Source organism: Chelonia mydas, chromosome 2 (assembly GCF_015237465.2).
Source record: "Chelonia mydas isolate rCheMyd1 chromosome 2, rCheMyd1.pri.v2, whole genome shotgun sequence".
NCBI classification, from domain to species: Eukaryota; Metazoa; Chordata; order Testudines; family Cheloniidae; genus Chelonia; species Chelonia mydas.
Window position 1 is genome coordinate 167,495,865 of NC_057850.1, and position 16,946 is coordinate 167,512,810.

The window sequence follows — 16,946 nt, forward strand, 5'->3', positions numbered from 1 at the left end:
GAAAAATCTAAGTACACTATATCCATTGGATCCCCTTGGTCCACATGCTTGTTGACCCCCTCAAAGAATTCTAGTAGATTGGTGAGGCATGATTTCCCTTTATTAAAACCATGTTGATTCTTCCTAAACAAATTATGTTCATCTATCTGTCTGACAATATTGTTCTTTATTATAGTTTCAACCAGTTTGCCCAGTACTGAAGTCAGGCTTACAGGCCCATAATTGCTGGGATCACCTCTGGAGCCCTTTTTAAAAATTGGCGTCACATTAGCTATCCTCCAGTCATCTGGTACAGAATCTGATTTAAAGGATAGGTTATAGACTAAAGTTAGTAGTCCTGCAATTTCACGTTTGAGTTCCTTCAGAACTAGGGTGACCAGATAGCAAGTGTGAAAAATCAGGACAAGGGGTTGGGGGTAATAGGCGCCTATATAAGAAAAAGCCCCAAATATCAGGACTGCCCCTATAAAATTGGGACATCTGGTCACCCTATTCAGAACTCTTGGGTGAATATCATCTGGTCCTGGTGACTTATTGCTGTTTAATTTATCATTTTTTTCCAAAACCTCCTCCACTGAGACCTCAATCTGGGACAGTTCCTCAGATCTGTCACCTAAAAAGAATGGCTCGGGTTTGGGAATCTCCCTCACATCCTCAGGCATGAAGACTGATGCAAAGAATTCATTTAGTTTCTCCGCAATGGCCTTATCATCCCTGAGTGCTCCTTTAGCACCTCAGTCATCCAGGGCCCCACTGACTGTTTAGCAGGCTTCCTGCTTCTGATGTACTTAAAAAAAAAAACAAAAACATTTACTATTAGTTTTTGAGTCTTTAGCTAACTGTTCCTCAAAAAAAATTTTTTTTTTGGCCTTCCTAATTGTATTTTTACACTTCATTTGCCAGTGTTTATGCTCCTTTCTATTTTCCTCACTAGGATTTAACTTCCTCTTTTTAAAGGGTGCCTTTTGGCTTCTCACTGCCTCTTTTACTTTGTTGTTTAGCCACGATGGCTCTTTTTTGGTTCTCTTACTATGTTTTTAAATTTGGGGTATACATTAAGTTGAGCCTCTATTATGGTGTCTTTAAAAAGTTTCCACGCAGCTTGCAGAGAATTCACTTTTGGCACTATACCCTTTAATTTCTGTTTAACTAACCTCCTCATTTTTTTGTAGTTCCCCTTTCTGAAATTAAATGCTACCGTGTTGGGCCGCTGTGGTGTTTTTTCTGCCACAGGGATATTAAATTTAGTTATATTATGGTCACTATTACCAAGCGGTCCAGCTATATTCACCTCTTGGACCAGATCCTGTGCTCCACTTAGAACTAAATCAAGAATTTCCTCTCCTCTGGTGGGTTCCAGGACCAGCTGCTCCAAGAAGCAGTCATTTAAGGTGTCAAGAAACTTTCTCTCTCCATCCCTGAGGTGACATGTACCCAATCAACATGGGGATAATTGAAATTCCCCATTATTATTATTGAGTTTTTTATTTTAGTAGCCTCTCTAATCTCCCTAAGCATTTCACAGTCACTATCATCAGCCTGGTCAGTACTACCGCCATATTCATATTATTATTAGAGCATGGAATTTCATACCATAGAGATTCTATGGTACAGTTGGATTCATTTACAATTTTTACTTCATTTGATTCTACGCTTTCACATATAATGCCACTCCCCCACCAGCACAACCTGTTCTGTCCTTCAGGTATGTTTTGTACTCTGATATTACTGTATCCCATTGATTATCTTCATTCCACCAAGTTTCTGTGATGCCTATTATATCAATATCCTCATTTAATACAAGGCACTCTAGTTCATCCATTTTATTATTTAGACTTCTAGCATTGGTATATAAGCACTTTAAAAACTCGTCTCCTTTTATCTGTTTGCCACTACACAATGTAATTGAATGGGACTCTTATTTGACTGTTTCTGATCAGACCCTGCCTGTATTTTATCATTTTCCATCCTCTCGTCCTCAGTAGGACATAGAGATTCTCTATTAATAGATCCTCCCCTGAGGGATTTCCGAACCACATGCTCCTCTGCACCTGTAGCTTTTTTAAATTTTCTTAAAGGAACACACTACCTCAACATGATTTGAACTTGTTACAGCCCATATTAAAAGTCAAACTAGCTGCCACCTTAGCCACCAACCTCCACGGATTTGTTTATAATTTTAAAACAGTAACTATCATAAATTAGCTAATATTCTGAGCCCATAGTGCCTCATGACTATTAAACAAATTGATAACTTTGGGAAAAATGGATATGAACTGCTTCTCTGCTGAGCTCAATCTACATATCTCTACTAACGTGAGTACTTTTGAAAAGTCTCATTTACTCTAAACTTCTCATGAGTGAGGATTTGTAGGATCAGACCCCATGCCAGGTTCATCTTGGATCTGCACATTGTTGTGGTGCCAAACATATTCCCTTGCTTTCAATGGTACGTTCAAGTTCAGATTGCCTTCTCTTCCTGTCCTTCAACTCTAGCCTCCCTCCCCATCACAGATGCATAAGTTTCTTGTGTGGTCTCCTCCTCTAACCCCTCCATTTACCCCAATGACCCCATCCCATCCCCTAACCTCCTTCCAACCCACTATTGTCCGCTGCTTTACCTTTTGCTCTCCTTTGGCTCTTTCCCCTCACAATACAAGCATGCTTTAGTCTCCCATTTTAAAAAAAGCTCACTGTTGACCACATTTTCCTCTCCAACTACCTCTATCTCCCTTTCATCTCTAAGCTCATTGAGCACCATTTATAATCACTATCTGGAGTTCCGCTCCTCAGTTCCATCCTAACCCCTGCCCAATTCAGTTTCTGCCTCTTGGTTGACTGAAGCCACTTTTGCTAAAGTCTCTAATGACCTCCTCCTAGCTAAAGCTCAGAACCAGTATTCCATTCCATCCTCATCCTTCTTGACCTGGAAGCTGCCTTTGACACCAACCACCATGCTTTTCTTTTTCAAGTCTTGTTCTTCCTTAGCTTTTATGGTTCTATCATCTCCTGTTCTCCTCCTACCTCCTTCAGAGGATCCTCCCTATTTCCCCTCCAATTTTCTCCAGAAGTTCCACAAAGTTCTGTCCTTGTTCCCCTTTTATCCCTCTGCACCTTATCTCTGGGTAATCTTGCCTACAAACACACATTCAACTACCACTTCTACGCTGATGACTCACAAATCTCTCTCTACAACAGACTTGTCTTAATCTAACCAACCATTCAAGCTCAACATGGCTAACAAACAGCTTTTAACCTTCCCCAAAAAGCCCTCCCTTCTTCCTCCTTTCTTGATCACTGTGGACAACACCATCCTACCTGTCACTTGGACCCATGACCTGGACATTTTCAATTCAGACCTCTCTCTACATCCTCAAATCCAGGTTGTCTAAATCTTGCCAATTATTTCCACATAACATTGCTAAGATATCTACATAACTAAAACTCTCATCTGAGTTCTTATCTCATGTCTTGATTACTGCAACATTCTTCTCTCTGGTCTTGACAAATGCAATCTTGCCGGATTCAAGATTCAGAATTTAATCAGAATGCTGCTGCAAAATCATTTTCCTGGCCTGTAGTTTTGACCATGTCAACCCTTTCCTGACATCTCTCCATTGACTCTCTCTTCTCTATTACATCAAACATAAGCTGTTTGTATTTATTTTCAAGGCCACTCCCCACCCTACCGATCACCTTTCATTTGCTACCGAGCTGTTGAAGCTCACCTCTGGTCAGCCCATGTGGCGGTCTCTATAGCCCACTTATTAATTTTTCAGACAAGCACCTTTGTGCTTTCTCCAGTGCTGTCCCTCATGCTTGGGATGCACTCTCTATAATAAGAAAGCTTTGCAGATGTTTATCAGGCTTCAAATCCCTCCTCAGAATCCTTTGTCATGATACCTACAAAAAGATTGACAATGGTCCGGTCAGACAATGGTGTGCTGAAACCACTGTTTACAATGTGACATTTGTTGATTTATACTTAGATTGTAAGCTTCTTGAGGCAAGGGCAATTTTTGTTGTGTTTTTATACTGAGCCTTGCGCTGTGGGGTGCTGGTCTAGGCCTGGATTTTCCTGGTGCTACAGTAATATAATCAATTTTAAAATGGCAGCAAGAGAGCACTGGGTGGAGTACACAGAGATGATTATCAAAGAGATCTTCAGTTCAAATTCCCTTGTGCATATCAAACTGAACATGGAGGTAGCAGTATTACATTATAATGATTTAATATTTTGATTTGATTCTACAACACAAATCACTCTAGAATGTGTGACATTTGATGTCTCTTCAGTTTGTTACGGTCCTTGCTATATAAATCTTAGGGATTTTAACTCGTGTTCTGTATGTTATACTATTATCTTGCCTGAAAATAGGGACTGGCTACCATTTGCATTTGAAGCGTTCTCTCAAGAGGGACTGAAGACAACCAACACACTTATAAGTTTTTTATGCAAACACCTGATGATCAAACTTAGTCAATGAATTGGGCAAGGAAACCTTTTATTAAATGCATATCAGTTCTCTTGTAAACATTGCAACAGGAAAAGAAACAGCTATTAAACACCAGCATTGTACTCAAAGTAACCTAAAGATTGAAAGAATATTGTTCTACTGTGTTTTGATCATGATCACTGTGTGTTGATCACAAATCAAAATCCTTTAACAATGGTGAATCAAGTGAACATTATCATTACTTCAGTGGACAAAACTGCTATATGACAGGACATTCATAAACAAAAGAGGAAGGGGACAATGATTATCTAGAAGAGCTGAGACTTTCTCTCAACAGGTCATCTTGGAGTTCAAGGATCTCTCTGAAACCCAAATCCTTAAATTGAAGACATTAGGCCAGATTTTGATCTAATTATACCAGTTTAAATCTGGAGGAACTCCAGTGAAGACAACTATGTCGGCAAAAATTCCAGACTTTGTAATACCGGCTTTGTATACACCTTGTGGTGCTTTTGTAGAATCTGATTAGATGCGTTTATTTGCAATTATATATATACACATAGCAATTTCCCCTTTGTCCTAAGCCAATTATCACTTTTGTTTACTACAACCAGAATTGGAGTTCACAACTTCTGTGCTTATATAATACATACTGTTGGATGTCTCATAGAATAGAAGACTGACTTAGACCACAGAGGTTGATTAAGTAGTGATATACTGGAAGCTCAGTCAAGGGTTACCCCTGGCCAACTGGTGCTCAGAAGAAGATGGCTAAGGTTAGCATGGGTATGAAGACTGCCCAACAGGAGGAGTGCCATGCTTGGTAACAAAACGTTTTTGTCCTATGTTCCATTATTTGAATAATAAAATGGTAATAATTTAGTTGCCTATTTCAAAAGATCAGTTTTTAAAAGTAACAAATGCTAGTGATTGAACTCAGTTGCCTAAATAGTTCACCAATAATTTATCTACTCACATTGCTGCTGCTTAGTATCTATTTTACGGGGAGAAAGTAGACCTGGGGATACTTAAAAGAGACCCACAGGCAGAAGAGAAACTGCCCTAAATCACTATGTGGGACATAGTTATTAAAAAGGGGTACTCATGCAACTCTGTCTACCCACTATTCGGCACCAAAGATGTGTCAACAATACTATGGTCAGCAGTATTAAAGCCAGGTGACAAATCTAGAGGAATTCAACTTGGAGACTTTATGGAAGAAATGGAGGCTTTAGGAAGAAATCAGCAGCAGTTTCCATCCCAGACAGATATAGATACATGGTAGAGAATAGAAATCCTCCTACTGCATGTGTGGGGCATTGTGACGGAGTGTACCAACTCTGCACCAGGCCAATAGGGCCTGACCAATCACTGTGGGCCCAGGAGACCACACCCTCTTGCCCCTGCTGTGCCTGCTCCAGGTGGAAGGGACAGATAAAAGGAGGCAGCCCAGCTCAGTTTGGGTGGCTGAGGAGGATGAGGGGGGAGCGATGTGTGCTCAAACTCCTGCAGAGGCATCTGTGACTCTCCAAATGGTAAGAACCATGGGCCCGGACTATGCTGTGGACCACCAGCTGACTGCAGAGACTGACTGAGATGCCAAGCCACTGCCAGCCAAGGAGATGCCGGACATGCACCTGGCCATAGGAAATGACCCAGGGAATATATTAGAAGTCGATGCTTGAAATCTTAACTGGGAATTTCCTGGCTTCACAGGGCCCTGGATCAGAACCCAGTGGAGTAGGGTTGGCCTGGGCTCCTCTACCTCCCCGCTCCACACAGACACACACTTGCCACTAGAGGTGAATACTGTTTGCTTTGCCCTGCACTGCTCAGGGGCTACAGACTGATCGTTTGCTCTGTCCTGCCCAGAGGCTTCGAACCCCAACTGCTATTGCCAGCCCCAGCCAGGAGGCTCATGGGCCATAGACTGTGCTTTGCTCTGCCCCGCCCAGGGACTGCAGATTGATTGACTGTTTGTCCCCACCAGGGGTCCTGAGCCCTCCTTATTGCAATTGCCTGACTGCACAGGGAGACCCAATGCTTGTGTGATGGGATGTACCAACCCCGCACTGGGCCAACCAAGGTCCTGGGTCCACAACACCCCCGTGACAGGCATGACAAATAATTTAGCAGAAGCCAAAAGGGAATACTTGTAACACAAATCAATAGACTCACTACTTTACTGAGCTAGTGTGGAATACATCACAATAGAAGTTAATTAGGACAGGCTAGCGTGTGAGTTACTAGAAGGAATCTAAGCACTTGCTTTCAGGGTTTTTTTAAGTTGTTAACTGTGGGTTCTGAATATAGCTATGTAGCACCACTCTCTCTCTCTCATTACCTTTAGTGAAGTTTTGTGCTGTTTGTGGTAGGCTGTAGGGTCAATGTTTTCAAGAGTGACTAGAGATTTGGGGTGCCTAAGTTTCTGGATGCCCAACATGAGATACCTTTCAGAGGGTAGGAGCTCCAAAAATCAATAGTTGCTTATGAATACCTTGGCCTAAGTGAATAGGACACTTCAAGAATGTGGGAGAATGGACAGAGCCAAGAGTTAAAACAACTAATGTGTATATAGACTGCAGCACTGAAGTTCCTAACAAATGCCTGGGAAATGTGTGAACCTTGCCTATCATTCATTTAATCACTTTTGGTAACATACATGCCAAGTTCTAAATCACAGCAAGATGAAAAACATCTCCTCTACTTTGTTCCCACTGTTTTCATTGGCGCAAGTGGGAAAATGGAGATCAGATATAAACATAATGCATGTTTTTGTTATATGCAAGAAAAAGATGGGGAAAATAAGTGTCTGGTATACAAAACACTAGAGAATTCTTTAGTATGTTTTGGATTACAAAACATTGTTATTTTTAAAAATCAAATTACATTCCTCTCAAGTTATACCTGATATCAAGATCAACACCAAAGTCAATGATAAAAATAAAGCAATTTCATAAACTGGCTTTCTGAAAAATAATGTGGCGAATTTACAGACTAATACAGGTTATATTGTGCTAACATTTTCTATAGTCAGTACCATAATAATGCAGTTTTTCTAGATCATAAACTATCAGGTACAAAGTGGTAAGGAAATACAAGGGTCATGAGAAAAGGGCAGAAATCATAATCCCAGCATCCCTCCAGGTTTTTAGGAAGCTGCAAGGATGTTCTAACTGCTACCTGCAGTTTATTAAAGGAATAAAAGTTGGTGAGAAATTTCTTTTTTCTGCTCGCAGGGGCAAATGACAGACCACTTCACATTTACCTAAGTGCCATTTTCCCGCTCTCTCAGGACTGATTTACATCCTTAGCCTCTCTCCATCTATATTTCCCATAGCAGAAGCCTCCCTTCTCCCATTCATACATATACAATGTTTTCAAATAGGAGAGGATATATACTTTCCTCTTCTGCCTGAGAACAGAGGAGATTCACACTGAGAAAGAAGGGCAAGGCAACAGCACAGCAGAGCCTTCAGAAGCATCTTCAATTTACACAGCCCAGGGTAAGGTACATCCCAGTAAAGAACTTCCTCTCACAGGCAAATTCAAACTGCTAGGAATAAATTTTTCCCCATTTTGAAGTGAAACTACTTTGTCTACTCACTGAATAGTGTTGGCAGACTTTTGCTGGAGGGAGAAAGAGATAGTTGTATTGCAGTCTCATTCTTGTTAAAAGCTATAGAGGTTTTCAGGATGCTAGGTACCAGGGTTGTTGAATAATTTAGATCCTACCTGGATATTAATCTCTCCAGACTTCCTGTAATAATTAGACGCAGGAGCACAGGAAAACGTTGAGTCAAAGCATATAGTCAGGATGGACTTTGAGGCAGCTCCATGAAAGTATCCGCACATGCATGCTTCCCAGGCAGCACAAAGAATGCTGCAGGGCAAGGAGTTGGAAAGTACAGTCTGAAAAGTACAGGGGATGAAATCAGCTACTACATCCTTCATGTCAGATTGCTACTATATATAATACTCCTATCAACAAGAACTCAATATACACAACAAAAACTCAAGGCAAGGTTGGACTACCCTGCTCTCCAAGGGATATGACAAGGATTCCACATTTAAAAACAGAACTCTACTGCATTTCAGAGAGGGAACATGGGACATTTTTTTCAAACCTGGATGCCTAAAGCTAGGTTTCTAATTTCATGTTTAGGAACGTAGGGTGGAATTTTCAAATGTGCCAAAGGCTTCAAATTGTGTGCAATGTATTTGTAGTAATGTTGGTCCCAGGATTGTAGAGAGACAAGATGGGAGAGGTAATGTATTTTATTTGACCAACTTCTGTTGGTGTGAGAGAGACAAACTTTTGAGCCACAGAGTCTTCAACATTTTCAAAGAAGCCTACAGGAATTAGGTGGCCTGTTCCCATTAGTTTTCTATAGGATGTGGGTGCCTAAAATCCATACGACCCTTTTAAAAACCCAGCCTAAGTAACTTAGGACCACAAGTCCCATTGAAAGTCAGTGGAACATATATTTTCTAGTGGGTTTGATTTTTGCCTTCTCCTTGACTGGCTTTCTCCATAGCAGAACTTCCCAACAGAGCTGCAAATGCTGTCAGCAAACTGCAAATGCTGTCTGCGAACACCTGATTTTTTGGTAGTTCTTAAACTAGGAATAGTATTTTTTATGTTGCATCATAATGGTCCAAATATGGCAGCAAATGATGGTGCCTAAGGGAACTTACACTTTGAAAGATGTATGTCCTATACATTTCTATCAGTAAACCAAGGGGTCCTCCCTATTTAAGTACCATACGTACACTGCACCTCACACATCCTAATGCTCAAGTACAATAATTGGGAAAAGTAATGTAGCACCAGAATGGGACTTGGAGTCAGGACAACTGGATATTATTCCTGGCTATACCACTGACTTGCTGTGTGAACCTAACTTTTCTATTTTTTAGTTTCCCTAGCTGTGAAGTGGGAATAATTACATTTACCAATTTTTTTAAATCTGTACATACTAAGGTTCTAAGCATTATTTATTTCTGTGCTTGAAGCTCTTGACTTTCGACTCAAGGAAAGTCATAATTCCTACTAAAATATGTAATAAAACATAATAGATTCAGAATCCACAGTCATGACAGCCCTGCAAACAGACCCACGGATGCTGCCTTACAAACAGCCTTCAGAAGAAGAACATGTGTCATGATAGGGTATGTGGATTACCTCAATTGGAGAATACAGGAGACAAGCTAGGAATAATATAGCAGCTACTTTGATCCCCATAAAAATAAGGATAAGAATTAGGTTCTGAACACTGTATTCTTACTAGGACACTGATAAATAACCTCCTGCATTAGGATTAAAATCTGCTTTCTCGTGAAGCATCTGGTACCAGTTGCGGAAAGTTGATCTAGTTCCATAAACCAATTGGTTCAATCTGGTGTTGTAATTTCTATGAAGATAAAACACTACTGAGCTAGAAAGGCTGTTGCACCATTCCACAACTTCATCTTGATTTGTTCTCTCCATCGCTCATGTCCCCTTCCACAAGTGCTCCATACTCTCGACTGCTTTGTTCCTTTTCCTCTCTTTGTTACAGCCTGAATTGCAACAGGGGGTGAGAAAACCTGGATTTGTGCTGGAAATGGCCCAACTTGATTATCATACACATTGTAAGGAGAGTGATCACTTTAGATAAGCTATTACCAGCAGGAGAGTGGGGTGGGAGGAGGTATTTTTTCATGCTTTGTGTGTATATAATAAGATCTTCTACACTTTCCATAGTATGCATCAGATGAAGTGAGCTGTAGCTCACGAAAGCTTATGCTCAAATAAATTGGTTAGTCTCTAAGGTGCCACAAGTACTCCTTTTCTTTTTGCGAATACAGACTAACACGGCTGTTACTCTGAAAACTGTCAAATCTGTGATGGTTATTAATGATTGCTGATATAAGAACATTTTAAATTAACCAAACTGAGGACCATCCATACTAGCTTCATAACCATTTGTTCACCCACCAGTGGCTTTACCTCTACACTCTCCCATCAACTGCAAACTAAGCTTGCTCCAAACTTGCATTGTAGGTTGTTTTTCTGCCACCATCCCAAACCCTTTCCTGCTCAGTGTGAGGAGGAGATAAATGCTTCCTTAGGGTAACTTGAGACAGCCCTGGAGCATACTCTGAAGTCACTCAGAGCCAGAGGGAGTATTAAAACACAACCTGGCAATTGATGTTCTTCTCTCCTCCCTACTTTGTAGAGAAGAGTGGGTGGATCTCTCTTGTTCCCCTTCCCTAGGTTTTGGAAGGTAAGTCCAGAAACGTGCCCTTTCTATCTCTCCTGCTCTTCCTTTGGCTCGCTCAGCTACATTCCAAAGCATTTTTTTTTTTTTGTGAGGAGAATTAGATCTCCTGATTTGGCTGCTTCCCTGCTCCTTCCACCTTGATGCTGAAAGAGGAGTGGTGACCCCCTTTGCTATAAATTGGCTCTGAAAGCTGCTTTGAATGTCAGTTAATACCCATTTTCAGATGTCACAAGCCTTCATTGTGTAAGAGGGTGGAGAGAGGGGGTGAATAAGCAACATGAATGGTGCTATTAAGTCAAATTGCTCGTTAGCAGCTTCATCTTTGTCTTTTTCAGTTCAGAAATTCAGTGTTTTAAGAGGTACCTCTTCCCCTCCACTCTCACAGGGTATTTTAACTTTTCAAAAGTATGTTATAAAGTGTGACCTGTACAGCACAACAGTAGGAAAAACTAGATTTGTATATGGAAGGGGTATTGTCTAACTAGAGCAGGAAACAAGAACACAAGACACTTCCCAACTCCCCTACTGAGTTGTGTAGCCTTTGGCAAATCACATAACTTACTTGTTTTAAAAAAAGAAAAGGAGTACTTGTGGCACCTTAGAGACTAACCAATTTATTTGAGCATGAGCTTTCGTGAGCTCACGAAAGCTCATGCTCAAATAAACTGGTTAGTCTCTAAGGTGCCACAAGTACTCCTTTTCTTTTTGCGAATACAGACTAACACGGCTATTACTCTGAAATCTGTTACTTGTTTTAGTTTACTTCTCTATAAAATGGGCACAGCAATGCATGTGTGCACGTGGGTGTGCACGTGGTGGATTGATTAAATAATTTGCCAGTTTGACCCTGCAATCCTTAAAAATGACTAATCCTTAAAACACACAATTAGTCCTATTGACATCATTGCAACTGCTTTCTTGCATAAGAATTCCAGTGTTGGATCCAGTGTCTGTAGACCATTTTTAGATTACCAAGCAAAGATGCTATTCAATTGTATATTATTATATTGAGGTTTCTTTAAACAGTAGAGCGTCATCTGCACTTGGAAGAGGTGAAAGATAGAGTCCTAGTTATTTTCTATGACTATGATCTCTTGTTTTACTGGTAATCGTTTATGTGGTTTTAGAAACATTACAGAGACCCAACACTTTTTGGGAGCTGTAGCAGATGTCATTGGGACAAATCCTGCCCACATGGACTTGGTCCTGTTTCCACTGAAGTCATTTGCAAAACTTCCACTGAATTCTATGGTGCAGGAACAATGCTTGAGTTAGTAAAGTGAGTGGGATTTGTCCCAGTATGATGGAAGTGGAAAAAACGCAACCACCTTACACAGGGCCTTGGAGTTTGTGAAAGATTCCCACTGATGTAAATGGGCTTAGGATCAGGCCCACACACCCTTACTTGCATGAAATTTCAGTGGGAAAGTTCCCATTAATTCAACAGAAGCTAAATGGCCTCAAGTATCGTACGGATTCAGAGGGCCCTGTGTAGCAAACCCTCATGGTCTTGAGTAACTTCACTCTTGTAAAAAGTTCAGTGGAAGCCAATGGGAACATTCCCTCCAATTGGGTTTTAAACATGTGCATAAGAAGGATGAAATCCTGGCCCTCTCAAGTCTGAGTTTGTCACTGACTTCATTAAGGCTAGCATTTTACCAACAGTGTGAGCCATGCAGGTGAAAGATTAGTTTAAACCCTGGTGTAACCATTAGCATCAGTGAAGTGTGTCTTCTTACACTAGTTTATATCAACTCAATCATATTAAAAAGTGCCCCCATGAACAACTTACCCAAATATGTCAAAATCTGATACAGCTGATTTAAAAACAAAACAACTAATTACAAAACAGTATAGGTTGCATAGAAAATTGTGTTAGATGAACTTGTCATTCCAACAAGATATTGGTAACGAGACCAAAATTATTTCCCTACCTCACAAAATTCATAGACTATCATGGTTGGAAGGGACCCCCAACCCTGCTGTGGTCACCTAGGACAGGGGCTAGGGTGTCCCCACTCCGGGGTACTCTCTCTGCAATGGGCACTTCTCTGACCCACTGACCATTACATACAATTTAAAGCAAATGCAAGTTATTTAATCAACAATTAATTTTAAAAAGAATAAGGAAACATAGGAAAGGTTAAAGAAAACACATCAGCCCACTCTGTGGCAGGGAACATCACAAACAGTGTCTCTGGAATGTCAGGGCAGTTCACAGTCTGTTCCTTGTAAGTCCCAGGCCTTCTTCTCAGGCCCTGGCTTTGCTGTAGGGATCTGTGGGTTGGACACTCGCTCTGGTGGTGGCCACACGCTCTCAGGCTTTAAGTGGTAGGACCCTTCTTCCCAGTGTCGCCCCTGCCCTGTCGGGGTTACGATCCAAGCCTGGCCTGCAGAGCCTCTTGGCTGAGGTGTCTCCCTGTGCTGGGCCTGCTGCCCAGGGTCCCCCTCGCTCTCCCCAGCTGCTCACCGCACCCAGCTCCAGACTGCTCCAGCCCCAGCTCTACCACTCTGTCTCTGCACTGCTGCTGCTGCTCTGCCTCCAGCTCCCTGGGCTGCTTCTTTGTCCCCTCTGCCTCTGGTTGCTGCAGCTCTGCTCCCAGGACTGGTCTACTCTGCAGGCTGCTTCTGTGACTCTGCTCCCAGCACTGACCTGCTTCCTGGGCTGCTTTTCTGGCCCCTCTGGCTCTGGTTGCTGCAGCTCTCCTCCCAGGGCAAGTCTGCTCTCTCTGGGCTGTGCCTCTGGCTTTGGGGCTGCAGCTCTGCTCCCAGGACAGGGTCTGCTCTCTCTGGGCTGCTTTTCTGGTCCCTCTGGATCTGGCACAGCTCTGCTCCCCAGCTCAGCTTGAGCCCCTGCTTTCTCCTTAGCTCGGCCCCACTCTGTCTGACCCAGGCAAATCTAGCTCACACCAAGGACGGGACCTCCCTGGCCCGCTGACTCCCTGATTAGCTTGCCCGCCCTGTCATTCAGGCTCACCTGAAACATTGGCCTCTCCCCATTGTTCCTGGGGGCTGTCAGTCTCAGGGTCCTGATTCCCCATCGACCCTTCCCCCTTTTTAGTACTGGGAGCTAGCAACTAAAACACCCCCACTGAATGTTAGTAAGGGGGCAACAGTCCCCTTACACAGGCGAATGTGCAAACAACTGAGCTATCCGTCCCCCCCCTAAGCTAAATGGAATTGAGTTATTGCAAGAAAATAGTACTAAATACACATAGTACAAAGTATCTAAAGGAGTCTGGGATTCTTATCTGGATATTTATTGTCCGGAATCAAATAATTTTGATACATGATAGATATCAAAATGATGTAGGCAATTTATTGGGTCTCATCTCAACATAGCAATGTGTATACATAATATAATAGATGACATTATTTCTAAAAAGTCAGTCTACAAACATCAGCGGACACTTTAAAATCAATTTTAAAGACAACGCTATAACTTTCAATGAATCCCCATGCTGAACCCAAAATCCGACTCTATCACACCATGTTTGAACCAAATTATGAATTCCTTCTATATACAGCTTGCTCACTGAGTTCATCTATCCATTTCAAACCAGTTGTGAGTTTCACTTTGGCTGTACATTATGCATAGGGAATATGGAAATTTAAGATGTATCTATAGAAACACTGTTCTCCTCTGACTTGAACCGTTATTGTAAAACTTCTAAGTTAGGATTGAGAGAGACTGATGTTAGTCATCTGGAGATTAAAAAGCAAACATCTGTGGGGACATGAATCTATTTTTCCCTCCCCACACACAGCTAGACCAAACACAGACTGGAAAGAAAATAATGCCTCATGCTCAGAAAATTTTCTTTAGAATGCATTGTTTAATTTATTTTCCCTGACAGTTTTTTTTTAAAATGGTGGTAAGAAAAATCTCCCTTGTAATTATAGCGAAGTCAGTATCAACTAAGTCTTCAAGCCCTCTTAAATGACAAGTATGTAATAAATGACAAAGTGCTTGAATGTCTGAACAGTCAATTTAAGCAAAGAGAAGGAGAAAAAAGCAACACTGAAAAAATGAATGATTCAAGCGCAGATCTGATTTGATTACACATGAATTTTACATGAAAATTTTTAGTTAATATGATAATTTGGCACTAAACTGTGTACCAGAAAGTAACATTTGTATTTCTGTACTGTTTTATCAATAGGATCTAATTTTGTAGATGTTCAGGTTGAATAATCTGATCTAATTTAGTTGAAATTTGACTGATAAACAAAATCCTGTGACGTGCCCACATCAATGGTAACTGATGATGCACCTCGAAGGATGAGTGCAAAAAAAAAAAAAAAAAAAAAAAAGATTCGGCCTACTTCTCTAGTGCTATTTTGTGATCCAGAAAGGAACATGGTTATTTTTTTCTTACTTATTAGCATATCAATAGAGGCCTAATTTTGTAGGCTTGTTTACTAAAAAATCAAATCTGATTCAAGTAAAAGAGAGGTTTGACTTATTTCCATATCCATCTCTCTATATGATCTGGACAGCAATGTCCCTCTTATTAATGAGAGCTCAGCCTCAAACCTACAAAGCAAGCAGGTGTAAATTTATTTCTGTTTGTCTGGAAAATAATTGCAGTTTGACTTAGTTCTATTTGCAAGAATTAATGCACCAGAAAGAAATTTTGTACGAGTTTTTTAATTTATTGCATACTTGTCATTTAAGGGAGTTAAATGAATTAGTTTATACTGACTTTGCTTTAAAATTGCCTTTATAAGGTTGGCAGCATGATTCAAGGATTACAATGGAGGAAAGGGAGTAAAAAAAAACAAAAAACACACGTAGATTATTTTAAGGGATTTGCAGCTGGTTCATCGTTGGACTTCAGTTAAGTCACCAGCCTCTCTGTGGGTCATTTTTCCCTTGTGCAAAGTGGGGATAATAATATTTACCTACCTTTGAAAGTGAAATCCTGTGTATGGATGATTGGGAAGCTAACAGGTGCTGGGAGGAAGTGGAAGGATAGGTTGTGGAGATGTAAACCACTAGTGTTGAGTGGATAAGAGCTTTACAGACTATACCATACACAAGCATTACTTTCACCTACTCCCTACAGGAATGTCCTCGGGGACACAATGTAGCAAGTTAACAGGACACAGCTACACTACAATCCTGTCTAGGACAGGAAGCAAAGTATGTCTTATCCAGTCAAAGCCACTGGAGGAATCTGGTTTAGGCCAAGTTACATTACCCATTCACTTCACATGTATTATTAGAACAGTGTGTAAAATAATGAAGCAGGAATTTTCATGGCCAATAGTGATTTGGACCTTTGATTTATATTGTACGGCCAGGGACTTTAATCCCACTGGGCTCAATCTTGCAAGATGAGGAGTGCTCTCAATTCTCATTGAAGTTGATAGGAACAGAGAAGGAGTGCTTCACGGAATACACTCACATAATGTTTAATAAGCACTCAGGTCAGGTTTGTCAGAAGATACAGCACTTTTGTCAACTGTCCAAGTAGTACAGAGGTTGCCATTTCAGCAGTCACCCCGAGGACTGAATTGAGACCCTCCTAAACCAAAAAGGATGAGTCTTCATTTTAAGAGCCAGACTCTCATGCAGAAAGCTATAACTGTCACATCCTGGGCGGACAGGCACAAACTAGAAGTTGCCAGTTTTGGTTGGATGTATTCCTGGAAGTTTCATCACACGACAATCTTTAATTAATGATTAATCTTTAATTCCTGGAGACTCCAGGACAATCCCGGAGGGTTCACAACCCTAGCACAAAGGGGGACACAACACACCCTGACATGTATGTTGCACAAGCACTCAACTCAGGATTAGGGAAACATAAAATTAACACTGGGCCTGTTTAGGGCCTTAAAATAGATATTACCAAAGCCACTCCATTATGAATATTGCATCACCACATTTGCATAGTCACTCTCATGCTAATACTGTGAGACCTACACTAACACTCAGCAGCTTGCATGACTTGGCCCTTAATTTTGATACCACTGCTCTCAGTATTTGTTTTTGTATTAGATCACGTTTTTAAACAGGCTCATTTCCGAGACACCAGTCATATGCATCTTCCTCCTTGTGGTTAGGTCCAATAGGGAAGCCAAGATAGATATAGAATTGCAGAGAAATCAAGCAACAAAAAAGAAACCAGCATTTCTAGAATATGCTTCAAACCCTGTTTCCCGTTAACAGTGTCTCTCTGACCAAATCAACAAGCTAACAAATAGTCTTAATTAT

General features: G+C 41.1%; 1 protein-coding gene and 1 long non-coding RNA gene across 2 annotated transcripts in view; both read right to left on the reverse strand.

Annotated features, from left to right (window-relative positions):
- The window catches only part of CNTNAP2 (contactin associated protein 2), a 1,647,636-nt gene that overhangs the window by 1,603,641 nt on the left and 27,049 nt on the right, over positions 1–16,946 (reverse strand). The gene's annotated exons all lie outside the window — the stretch shown is intronic.
- LOC122464635 lies at positions 255–545 on the reverse strand. The gene is made up of 2 exons (XR_006288835.1): positions 501–545; positions 255–367 (listed from the first exon to the last, which is right to left on the reverse strand). It is a non-coding gene; the product is annotated as an uncharacterized LOC122464635 (long non-coding RNA).